Source organism: Prionailurus viverrinus, chromosome B1 (assembly GCF_022837055.1).
Source record: "Prionailurus viverrinus isolate Anna chromosome B1, UM_Priviv_1.0, whole genome shotgun sequence".
In the NCBI taxonomy this organism is placed as follows: Eukaryota; Metazoa; Chordata; class Mammalia; order Carnivora; family Felidae; genus Prionailurus; species Prionailurus viverrinus.
In genome coordinates, this window is record NC_062564.1 from 173,438,099 (window position 1) to 173,451,098 (window position 13,000).

Genomic DNA, 13,000 nt, shown 5'->3' on the forward strand with positions numbered 1-13,000 from the left:
CTACAATAGTGTGTCTGAGTTAATATTGTTCCATTTTGTGTAAGATATGAGAGTTTTGCAACTCTACAGGTCTGTTTACCACCATCTTTTATGTTTTAACTATATGTGTTATAGCTACATGTGTTAATACTCCACATTCATTTTTTATTTATTTATTTATTTATTTTTTAACGTTTTTATTTATTTAAAAAAAAATTTTTTTTTCAACGTTTATTTATTTTTGGGACAGAGAGAGACAGAGCATGAACGGGGGAGGGTCAGAGAGAGAGGGAAACACAGAATCGGAAGTAGGCTCCAGGCTTAGAGCTGTCAGCCCAGAGCCCGACACGGGGCTCAAACTCACAGACCGCGAGATCGTGACCTGAGCTGAAGTCGGACGCTTAACCGACTGAGCCACCCAGGCACCCCAATACTCCACATTCAGTGTGATAATTTTTGCTCCAAACAGACATGTATTTTATTGTATTGTATTTTTATTTATTTATTTTTTTCAATATATGAAATTTATTGTCAAATTGGTTTCCATACAACACCCAGTGCTCATCCCAAAAGGTGTCCTCCTCAATACCCATCACCCACCCTCCCCTCCCTCCCACCCCCCATCAACCCTCAGTTTGTTCTCAGTTTTTAACAGTCTCTTAAGCTTTGGCCCTCTCCCACTCTAACCTCTTTTTTTTTTTCCTTCCCCTCCCCCATGGGTTTCTGTTAAGTTTCTCAGGATCCACATAAGAGCGAAAACATGGTATCTGTCTTTTTCTGTATGGCTTATTTCACTTAGCATCACACTCTCCAGTTCCATCCACGTTGCTACAAAGGGCCATATTTCGTTCTTTCTCATTGCTATGTAGTACTCCATTGTGTATATAAACCACAATTTCTTTATCCATTCATCAGTTGATGGACATTTAAGCTCTTTCCACAATTTAGCTATTGTTGAGAGTGCTGCTATAAACATTGGGGTACAAGTGCCCCTATGCATCAGTACTCCTGTATCCCTTGGGTAAATTCCTAGCAGTGCTATTCCTGGGTCATAGGGTAGGTCTATTTTTAATTTTCTGAGGAACCTCCACACTGTTTTACAGAGTGGCTGCACCAGTTTGCATTCCCACCAACAGTGCAAGAGGGTTCCTGTTTCTCCACATCCTCTCCAGCATCTATAGTCTCCTGATTTGTTCATTTTGGCCACTCTGACTGGTGTGAGGTGATATCTGAGTGTGGTTTTGATTTGTATTTCCCTGATGAGGAGCGACGTTGAGCATCTTTTCATGTGTCTGTTGGCCATCCGGATGTCTTCTTTAGAGAAGTGTCTATTCATGTTTTCTGCCCATTTCTTCACTGGGTTATTTGTTTTTCGGGTGTGGAGTTTGGTGAGCTCTTTATAGATTTTGGATACTAGCCCTTTGTCCGATATGTCATTTGCGAATATCTTTTCCCATTCCGTTGGTTGCCTTTTAGTTTTGTTGGTTGTTTCCTTTGCTGTGCAGAAGCTTTTTATCTTCATAAGGTCCCAGTAATTCATTTTTGCTTTTAATTCCCTTGCCTTTGGGGATGTGTCGAGTAAGAGAGCGCTACGGCTGAGGTCAGAGAGGTCTTTTCCTGCTTTCTCCTCTAGGGTTTTGATGGTTTCCTGAATCACATTCAGGTCCTTTATCCATTTTGAGTTTATTTTTGTGAATGGTGTGAGAAAGTGGTCTAGTTTCAACCTTCTGCATGTTGCTGTCCAGTTCTCCCAGCACCATTTGTTAAAGAGACTGTCTTTTTTCCATTGGATGTTCTTTCCTGCTTTGTCAAAGATGAGTTGGCCATATGTTTGTGGGTCTAGTTCTGGGGTTTCTATTCTATTCCATTGGTCTATGTGTCTGTTTTTGTGCCAATACCATGCTGTCTTGATGATGACAGCTTTGTAGTAGAGGCTAAAATCAGGGATTGTGATGCCTCCTGCTTTGGTCTTCTTCTTCAAAATTCCTTTGGCTATTCGGGGCCTTTTGTGGTTCCATATGAATTTTAGAATTGCTTGTTCTAGCTTCAAGAAGAATGCTGGTGCAATTTTGATTGGGATTGCATTGAATGTGTAGGTAGCTTTGGGTAGTATTGATATTTTGACAATATTTATTCTTCCAATCTGTGAGCAGGGAATGTCTTTCCATTTCTTTATATCTTCTTCAATTACCTTCATAAGCTTTCTATAGTTTTCAGCATACAGATCCTTTACATCTTTGGTTAGATTTATTCCTAGGTATTTTATGCTTCTTGGTGCAATTGTGAATGGGATCAGTTTCTTTATTTGTCTTTCTGTTGCTTCATTGTTAGTGTATAAGAATGCAACTGATTTCTGTACATTGATTTTGTATCCTGCAACTTTGCTGAATTCATGTATCAGTTCTAGCAGACTTTTGGTGGAGTCTGTCAGATTTTCCATGTATAATATCATGTCATCTGCAAACAGCGAAAGCTTGACTTCATCTTTGCCAATTTGGATGCCTTTGATTTCCTTTTGTTGTCTGATTGCTGATGCTAGAACTTCCAGCACTATGTTAAACAACAGCGGTGAGAGTGGGCATCCCTGTCGTGTTCCTGATCTCAGGGAAAAAGCTTTCAGTTTTTCCCCATTGAGGATGATGTTAGCTGTGGGCTTTTCATAAATGGCTTTTATGATGTTTAAGTATGTTCCTTCTATCCCGACTTTCTCAAGGGTTTTTATTAAGAAACGGTGCTGGATTTTGTCAAAGGCCTTTTCTGCATCGATTGACAGGATCATATGGTTCTTATCTTTTATTAATGTGATGTATCACGTTGACTGATTTGCGAATGTTGAACCAACCCTGCATCCCAGGAATGAATCCCACTTGATCATGGTGAATAATTCTTTTTATATGCCGTTGAATTCGATTTGCTAGTATCTTATTGAGAATTTTTGCATCCATATTCATCAGGGATATTGGCCTGTAGTTCTCTTTTTTTACTGGGTCTCTGTCTGGTTTAGGAATCAAAGTAATACTGGCTTCATAGAATGAGTCTGGAAGTTTTCCTTCCCTTTCTATTCTTGGAATAGCTTGAGAAGGATAGGTATTATCTCTGCTTTAAACGTCTGGTAGAACTCCCCTGGGAAGCCATCTGGTCCTGGACTCTTATTTGTTGGGAGGTTTTTGATAACCGATTCAATTTCTTCGCTGGTTATGGGTCTGTTCAAGCTTTCTATTTCCTCCTGATTGAGTTTTGGAAGAGTGTGGGTGTTTAGGAATTTGTCCATTTCTTCCAGGTTGTCCAATTTGTTGGCATATAATTTTTCATAGTATTCCCTGATGATTGTTTGTATCTCTGAGGGATTGGTTGTAATAATTCCATTTTCATTCATGATTTTATCTATTTGGGTCATCTCCCTTTTCTTTTTGAGAAGCCTGGCTAGAGGTTTATCAATTTTGTTTACTTTTTCAAAAAACCAACTCTTGGTTTCGTTGATCTGCTCTACCGTTTTTTTAGATTCTATATTGTTTATTTCTGCTCTGCTCTTTATTATTTCTCTTCTTCTGCTGGGTTTAGGCTGCCTTTGCTGTTCTGCTTCTAGTTCCTTTAGGTGTGCTGTTAGATTTTGTATTTGGGATTTTTCCTGTTTCTTGAGATAGGCCTGGATTGCAATGTATTTTCCTCTCAGGACTGCCTTCGCTGCATCCTAAAGCGTTTGGATTGTTGTATTTTCATTTTTGTTTGTTTCCATATATTTTTTAATTTCTTCTCTAATTGCCTGGTTGACCCACTCATTCTTTAGTAGGATGTTCTTTAACCTCCATGTTTTTGGAGGTTTTCCAGACTTTTTCCTGTGGTTGATTTCAAGCTTCATGGCATTGTGGTCTGAAAGTATGCATGGTATAATTTCAATTCTTGTATACTTATGAAGGGCTGTTTTGTGACCCAGTATATGATCTATCTTGGAGAATGTTCCATGTGCACTCGAGAAGAAAGTATATTCTGTTGCTTTGGGATGCAGAGTTCTAAATATATCTGTCAAGTCCATCTGATCCAATGTGTTATTCAGGGCCCTTGTTTCTTTATTGACCATGTGTCTAGATGATCTATCCATTTCTGTAAGTGGAGTGTTAAAGTCCCCTGCAATTACCACATTCTTATCAATAAGGTTGCTTATGTTTGTGAGTAATTGTTTTATATATTTGGGGGCTCCGGTATTCGGCGCATAGACATTTATAATTGTTAGCTCTTCCTGATGGATAGACCCTGTAATTATTATATAATGCCCTTCTTCATCTTTTGTTACAGCCTTTAATTTAAAGTCTAGTTTGTCTGATACAAGTATGGCTACTCCAGCTTTCTTTTGGCTTCCAGTAGCATGATAAATAGTTCTCCATCCCCTCACTCTCAATCTAAAGGTGTCTTCAGGTCTCAAATGAGTCTCTTGTAGACAGCAAATAGATGGGTCTTGTTTTTTTATCCATTCTGATACCCTGTGTCTTTTGGTTGGCGCATTTAATCCATTTACATTCAGTGTTATTATAGAAAGATACGGGTTTAGAGTCATTGTGATGTCTGTATGTTTTATGCTTGTAGTGATGTCTCTGGTACTTTGTCTCACAGGGTCCCCCTTAGGATCTCTTGTAGGGCTGGTTTAGTGGTGACAAATTCCTTCAGTTTTTGTTTGTTTGGGAAGACCTTTATGTCTCCTTCTATTCTAAATGACAGACTTGCTGGATAAAGGATTCTTGGCTGCATATTTTTTCTGTTCAATACATTGAAGATCTCGTGCCAATCCTTTCTGGCCTGCCAAGTTTCAAAAGAGAGATCAGTCACGAGTCACGAGTCTTATAGGTCGCCCTTTATAAGTTAGGGCATGTTTATCCCTTGTTGCTTTCAGAATTTTCTCTTTATCCTTGTATTTTGCCAGTTTGACTATGATATGTTGTGCAGAGGATCGATTCAAGTTACGTCTGAAGGGGGTTCTCTGTGCCTCTTGGATTTCAATGCCTTTTTCCTTCCCCCGTTCAGGGTAGTTCTCAGTTCTTTTTAGCGTGTCACTTAGTTCTCTAATTTTCCCCTCATACTCCTGGATTTTTTTATCTCTCTTTTTCTCAGCTTCCTCTTTTTCCATAACTTTATCTTCTAGTTCACCTCTTCTCTCCTCTGCCTCTCAATCTGAGCCGTCGTTGTTTCCATTTTGTTTTGCATTTCGTTTAAAGCGTTTTTCAGCTCCTCCTGACTGTTCCTTAGTCCCTTGATCTCTATAGCAAGATATTCTCTGCTGTCCTCTATACTGTTTTCAAGCCCAGCGATTAATTTTATGACTATTATTCTAAATTCACTTTCTGTTATATTATTTAAATCCTTTTTGATCAGTTCATTGGCTGTTGTTATTTCCTGGAGATTCTTCTGAGGGGAATTCTTCCGTTTGGTCATTTTGGATAGTCCCTGGAGTGGTGCGGGCCTTCAGGGCACTTCCCCTGTGCTGTGGTGTATAACTGGAGTTGGTGGGTGGGGCCGCAGTCAGTCCTGATGTCTGCCCCCAGCCCACCGCTGGGGCCACAGTCAGACTGGTGTGTGCCTTCTCTTCCCCTCTCCTAGGGGAGGGATTCACCGTGGGGTGGCATGGCCTGTCTGGGCTACTTGCACACTGCCAGGCTTGTGGTGCTGGGGATCTGGCGTATTAGCTGGGGTGGGTAGGCAAGGTGCACGGGGGCAGGAGGGGCAGGCTTAGCTCGCTTCTCCTTAGGTGATCCACTTCAGGAGGGGCCCTGTGTCAGCCAGAGGGAGTCAGACCCGCTGCCGGAGGTTTGGCTCCGCAGAAGCACAGCATTGGGTGTTTGCGCGGAGCAAGCAAGTTCCCTGGCAGGAACTGGTTCCCTTTGGGATTTTGGCTGGGGGATGGGCTCATGGAGATTTGTTCATTTTTATTCTTTTTTTTTTCCCTATATTTCAGATTATATAATTTCTTTGTTACTCTCTTCAGGTTCCTTGACTCTTCTTCCCTCTCCAGTTTGCTGTTAAGCCTATGTAGTGAATATGTTATTTTAAATATTGCATTTTTCAATTCTAGAATTTCTGATTGTTTCTTTTTCATAGTTTTTATTTATTTATGTTCTTGAATGTGGTTATAATAGGTACTTTAAACTTCTTGTTGGCTAATTCTAACATTAGGATTGGTCTCTATTAAATGCCTTTTCTCTTAAGTCTTTGGCTCAAGTATTAGTTTGGGCTACTATAGCAAAATACATAGACTGGATGGCTTAAACTGAAATTTATTTTCTTACAGTTCTGGAGGCTAGAAGTCTATGGTTAAGGTTCCAGCCAATTCAGTTCTTGGCAAGAACTCTCTTTCTGGATTGTAGATAGCTACCTTCTTGCTGTGTCCTCACATAACGTTTTCTTGGTGTGAGCACATCGAGGGAGAGAGAGGTAGAGAGAGAGAGAGCACGTGCGCTAGTCAGTGTGTGTACATATATGTGTGAGTGAGGCCTCTGGTATCTCTTCAAGGACATAAAGCTTGTCAGATCAGGGCCCCATCCTTTATGACCTCATTTAACCATAATTCCTTAGAGACTTCTGTCTCCAAATACAGCAACAATGGGGACATAGGGGCTCAACATATGAATTAGGAGGGATACAAGCATTCAGTCCGAACATTTTGCCAATGGTCCCCCAAATTCATGTTCTTCTCACAATGCAAAATACATTCATTCCATCCTGACAGCCCCTAAAAGTCTTAACTCATTACAGCACCAACTGTCAAGTCCAGAGTCTTATCTAAATACCATTTAAACCAGATAGGGTGAGATTCAAGGCATGATTTCTCCTGAGAAAATTCCTCTTTAGCTGTGGACCTGGGAAACCAGACAAGTATGTGTTTCTAAAATACAGTGGTAGGATAGGCATGGAATAGACATTCCCATTTCAAAAGGGAGAAATCAGATGGAAGAAAGGGGGGATGCATCCCAAGCAAGTCCAAAACCTAGCAAGGCCAAAACCTAGCAAGGCAAATTCTAGTAGATCTTAAAGCTTGTTAAAATCTTTAGCTTGATGCCCCACCTTCTGGACCCACTGGGGCAGTCGTCCCAGTCCCAGGGCTTCTGGATGGAGGCTGTTTGATCTGTTGAAACAAGAAGTAAGGCAGCCTGATCTCTGAATCACCTTCATGATCTCTTCTCCTTTTCTTAGAGAATGGTGCAGGTTTGCAGCTGAATAGCTCTACTGTCCTTCCCGTAGAATCAAGAAGTCTGACAGCCTTTCTTCATTTTGTCTCATTTCAAACTAGCACGGTTTTTGCTTGTGAAATCTCATTATCTCTTTATTGAGTGATAGTCCAGCCACACTTTTGGTGTTCTTTTCAGCACATGTGTTCTCATTTTTTGCAACATAGGTTGAGTATTTTCCAAAGCTTTAAGTTCTGGTTCCTTTTTGCTTAACAATTCAGTTCATTTCTCTCCTCTTGTATTTTACTGTAGAGGATCCCAATCTTCACCTTCCAACAGTTTGCTTCAGAATCTCTTCAGCTAAATAATTTCATTGTTCACAAGTTCTATCTTTCACTAAAACACAATGTAGCCAAGTTCTTTGCCATTTTATAACAAAGATTGCCGTTTCTCCAGTTTCCAACAGTCTGTTCCTTGATTCTGTCTGAAACCTCACCAGAATGGTCTTTAATGTTTATATTTACCAGCATTCGGTTTACGATATATGTATCCTCTAAGATGATAGAAGCTTTCCCCATAGCTCTTATTTTTTCTCCTTGAGACCTTGTTGGAGTCGCATTTAACATCCATATTATTGCTAACAGTCCCTTCACAGGAGTCTACATTTTACAAAATTTTTCTTTTTATTTGTTTATTTTGTTTATTGAAGTATGGTTGACAAATAGTATTACATTAGTTTCAGGTGTGCAACATAGTGATTCAGCAACTCTGTGTTATGCTATGCTCACAAGTGTAGGTCCTATACAGCACTATTAAAATACTATTGACTGTATTCCCTAATCTATACCTTTCACCCCCATGATTGATTCATTTCATAACTGGAAGCCTGTACCTCTCACCCTTTCACTCCTACTTACCCATGCCTTCAACCCCCTTCCCTCTGGCAACCACCAGTTCTCAGTATTTATGGATCTGTTTCTGCTTTGTTTATTCGTTTTGTTTTTCAGATTCCACTTATAAGTGAAATCATATGGTATTTGTTTTCTGCTGTCTGACTTATTTCACTTAGTGTAATGCTCTCCAGGTGTGACATACGGCAAGATCTCTTTTTTTTTATGGCTGAGTAATATTTTGTTATGTTATTATTTATTTATTTTTATAATAGAACCTTTTATTTTGTTATTTTTTAAAATCTTTATTTATTTTGAGAGCGAGTGAGCAAGCGAGCATGAGCAGGGAAGGAGCAGAGAGAGAGCGAGAGAGAGAATCCTGAGTGGGCTCGGCACTGTCAGCACAGAGTGCAATGTGATGCTTGGTCACGCAACCGTGAGATCATCACCTGAGCTGAAATCAGGAGGCAGACACTTATCTGACTGAACCATCCAGGTGCCCCAGAACTTTTTTTTAAGTTTATTTATTTATTTTGAGTGAGAGAGAGAACGTGGGCACAAGCAGGGGAGGGGCAGGGAGAGAGAGAGAATCCCAAGCAGGCTCTGCACTGTCAGCACGGAGTGAAATCTCACTCACCAGTGAGATCATGACTTGAGCCGAAACCAAGAGTCAGGCACTTAACCGACTGAGTCACCCAAGTGCCCCTAGAAGGGTTGTTTTTTTTTTTTTAGTTTTTTTTAAAAACATTTATTTACTTTTGAGAGACAGAAACAGAGTGTGAACAGGGGAGGGGCAGAGAGAGAGGGAGACACAGAATCTGAAGCAGCACAGAGCGCAACGCGGGGCTTGAACTCACGAACTGTGAGATCATGACCTGAGCTGAAGTCGGTCGCTTAACTGACTGAGCCACCCAGGCACCCCTAGAACTTTTTTTTTTTAAGTTTATTTATTTTTGAGAGAGAAAGAGAGAGCATGAGTGCACAGAGAGAGAGAGAGAGAATCCCAAGCATGTTCTGTGCTTACAGCGAGAGATCATGATCTGAGCCGAAATCAAGTCAGACACCCAACCAGCTAAACCACCCAGGTGCCCCATGGCTGAGTAATATTTTAGTGTGCGTGTGTATGTATCTCACATCTTTATCTATCTGTTGATGGACATTTAGGTTGCTATCATATCTTGGCTATGTAGGGGTGTATATATCTTTTTGAATTAGTGTTTTTGTTTTCTTTGGTAAATACTCAGTAGTGGAATTACTGGATCATATTTATATATATGTATTTTTGTATTTTGTATTCTATTTCTATTTTTTAATGTTTTAAGGAACCTCCGTACTGTTTTCCACAGTGGCTGCACCAGCTTGCATTCCCACCAACAGTGCATTGAGTGTTTTTTTCCCTCTACATATTCACCAACCCTTGTTTCTTGTCTTTTGATTCTAGCCATTCTGATAGGTGTAATCTGATATTTTATTGTGGTTTGATTTGCCCTGCTGATTAGTGGTGTTGAGCATCTTTTCATGTGTCTATTGGTCATCTGAATGTCTTTGCAAAAATTTCTTTTTGGGTTTTCTGCCCACTTTCTCTGCCCATTAGATTATTTGGGGTTTTTTGGTGTTGAGTTGTATAAGTTCTTTATATACTTTGGATGTTAACCCCTTATTGGACATATAATTTGCAAGTATCTTCTCTTATTCAGCAGGTTGCCTCTTCATTTTATTAATGGTTTCCATTGCTGTGCAAAAGCTTTCTATTTTGGTGTAGTCTCAATAGTTAATTTTTGCTTTTGTTTCCCTTGCCGAAATGACATCTAGAAAAATGTTGCAATCTTTTTCAAGATTGCTTTGGCTATTTGGGGTCTTTAATGGTTCCATATAAATTTTAGTATTTTTTGTTCTAGTCCTGTGAAAATTACTGTTGGTATTTTGATAGGGATTGCGTTGAATCTGTAGATTGCTTTGGGTAGTATGGATGTTGTAACAATATTCGTACAATCCATGAGCATGGAATATCTTTTCATTTGTGACATCTTCAGTTTTGTTCATCAATATTTCATAGTTTTTAGAGTACAGATCTTTCACCTTCTTGACTAAATTTGTTTCTAAGTATTTTATTCTTTTTGGTGCTATTGTAAGTGGAATTGTTTCTTTAATTTCTATTTTTTGAAATGTTTCTATGTATTTTTGAGAGAAAGAGTGTGAGCTGGGGAGGTTCAGAGAGAGAGAGGGGGACAGAGGATCTGAAGCAGGCTCCACACTGACAGCAGAGAGCCTGATGTGGGGCTCGAGCTCACAAACCGTGAGATCACAGCCTGAGCCTAAATGCCTGAGCCTAAGTCAGATGCTCAACCAACTGAACCACCCAGGCACTCCTTAATTTCTATTTCTGATACTTTGTTATTAGTATATAGAAACAAGACAGGTTTCTGTATATTAATTTTGTATCCTGAGGCTACTGAATTAATTTATTCTAATGTTTTTTTCTGGTGGAGTTAAGGTTTTCTATGAATAGTATCCTGTCATTTGCAAATAGTGATAGTTTACTTCTTTACCAATTTGGAGCCCTTTTCTTTTTCTTGTCTGATTGCTATGGCTAGAACTTCTTGTACTAATACATATATTTTTAAATTTCTTCTTTGATTTCATCATTGACCAATCAGTTGTTTAATAGCATGTTGTTTAACCTCCACGTGTTTGTGTTTTTTCCATTTTTTTTCTTGTAATTGATTTCTAGTTTTGTACTGTTATAGTTGGAAAAGATGCTTGATATGATTTCAGTTTTCTTAAATTTATTGAGACTTATGTGGACTAACATGTCATCTGCCATGGAGAATGTTCCACGTGCAGTTGGAAAGAATGTGTATTTGTCATTTTTGGATGGAATGTTCTGTATATATCTGTTAAGTTGGTCTGTTCTGATGTGTCATTCAAAAGCTGTTTCCTTATTGATTTTCTTTCTGGATGAAATGGGGTGTTAAAGTTCCCTACTGTTGTTGTATCACTGTCGATTTCTTCCTTTACGTATGTTAATCTTTGTATTATGTATTTAGGTACTTTAATGTTGGGTGTATAGATATTTACAATTGTTATATCCTCTTGTTGAATTGATGCCATTATCAGTATGTAATGCCATGTTTTGTTTCTTGTTATAATCTTTGTTGTTAAGTCTATTTTGTCTGATACAGGTATTGCTACCCTGGATTTTTTTTAGTTTCCATTTGAACAGAATATCTTTTTCCATAACTTTACTTTCAGTTTGTATGTGTCTTTAGGTCTGACGTGAGTCTCTTACAGGTAGAATATAGGTGGGTCTTGTTTTTTTATCCATTCTATCACCCTCTGTCTTTTGATTGGAGCATTTTGACCTTTTACATTTAATTATTGATAGGTATGTACTTACTACCTTTCTGTTCACTGATTTTTGGTTGGTTTCGTAGTTCTTCTGTGTTCCTTTCTTGCTTTCTTGTGATTGATAACTTTCTTTAGTGTTGTGCTTGGCTTTCTTTCTCTTAATTTTTGTATATCTATTTCAGGTTTTTGCCTTGTGGTTATCATGAGGTTCCTATGTAATATCCAGGTATATGATATTCTGTATTAAATTGATGGTCACTTGAGATTGAACACATTATAAAAGAACTTCATTTTTACTCTCCCACCCCACATTTTGTGTATATGTTTTCATATTTTACATCTTTTTATTATGTGAGTCCCCTTAACTAATTTATTTTATTTGAGAGAGATAGAGAGTAAGCGGGGTAGAGTGGCAGAGAGAGAGAGAATGAGAATCTTTAAGCAGGTTCCATACTCAGTGTGGAGCCCAGTGCAGGGCTTGATCCCATGACCCTGGGATCATGACCAGAGCTGAAATCAAGAGTTAGACACTCAACGGACTAGGCCATCCAGACACCTCTAATTTAAAAAATATAGTTGATTTTACTACTGTGTCTTTTAACCTTTATACTAGCTTTATAAATGGTTGCCCTACTACCTTTACTGTGTTTGCTTTTACTCATGAAATTTTTTTCCTTTCATAATTTTCTTCTAAATACAGCCTTTCTTTTCCACTTCAAGAAGCCCTTTAATATTTCTTATAAGTCTGGTTAAGTGGTGATGAAATCCTTTAACTTTAGTTTGGGAAACTCTTTAGCTCACCTTGAATTCTGAATAACTTTGCCGGGTAGAGTATTCTCGGTTGTAGGTTTTTTTTTTTTTTATTCAGCAGTTTGAATATATCATGCCATCCCTTCTGCTAAAAAATCAGCTGGTAGCCTTATGGGGTTTCCCTTGTAGGTAATTATTTGCTTCTGTCTTGTTGTTTTTAAAATTCTTTATCTTTAATCTTTGACATTTTACATATTAATGTGCTGTGGTGTGGAACTCCTTGGGTTTATCTTGTTTGGACCTCTCTGTGCTTCCTGAAGTTGGATATTTGTTTTCTTCACCAGTTGGGGGAGGTTTTCAGTTCTCATTTCTTCAAGTAAGTTTTCTCACCCTTTGTCTCTCTTTTCTTCTGGGACCCCTAAATGCAAATTTTTGTTCCCTTGATGTTTTCCAAGAGATCCGTAACCTATTCTGTGTCTTTTTTTTTTTTTTTTTTTCCTAATTCTTTTTCCTTTTTGCTGTTCTGTTTGGGTGCTTACCATTAGCTTGTCTTCCAGGTCACTGATCTGTTTTTTGCATTCTTTTATTTATTTATTTATTTATTTATTTATTTATTTATTTATTTATTTATTTATTTATTTATTTATTTATTTTTGAGACAGAGAGAGACAGAGCATGAACAGGGGAGGGGCAGAGAGAGAGGGAGACACAGAATCTGAAGCAGGCTCCAGGCTCTGCGCTGTCAGCACAGAGCCCGACGCAGGGCTCGAACACACAGACTGTGAGATCGTGACCTGAGCTGAAGTCAGACGCTTAACTGACTGAGCCACCCAGGCGCCCCAGCATTCTTTAATCTACTGTTGATTACTTCTAGTGTAT

The 13,000-nt window shown here is 38.8% G+C and overlaps 1 protein-coding gene across 1 annotated transcript in view; it reads left to right on the forward strand.

Annotated features, from left to right (window-relative positions):
* RFC1 (replication factor C subunit 1) overlaps positions 1 to 13,000 on the forward strand; it is an 86,986-nt gene that overhangs the window by 15,209 nt on the left and 58,777 nt on the right. The window lies entirely within an intron of this gene.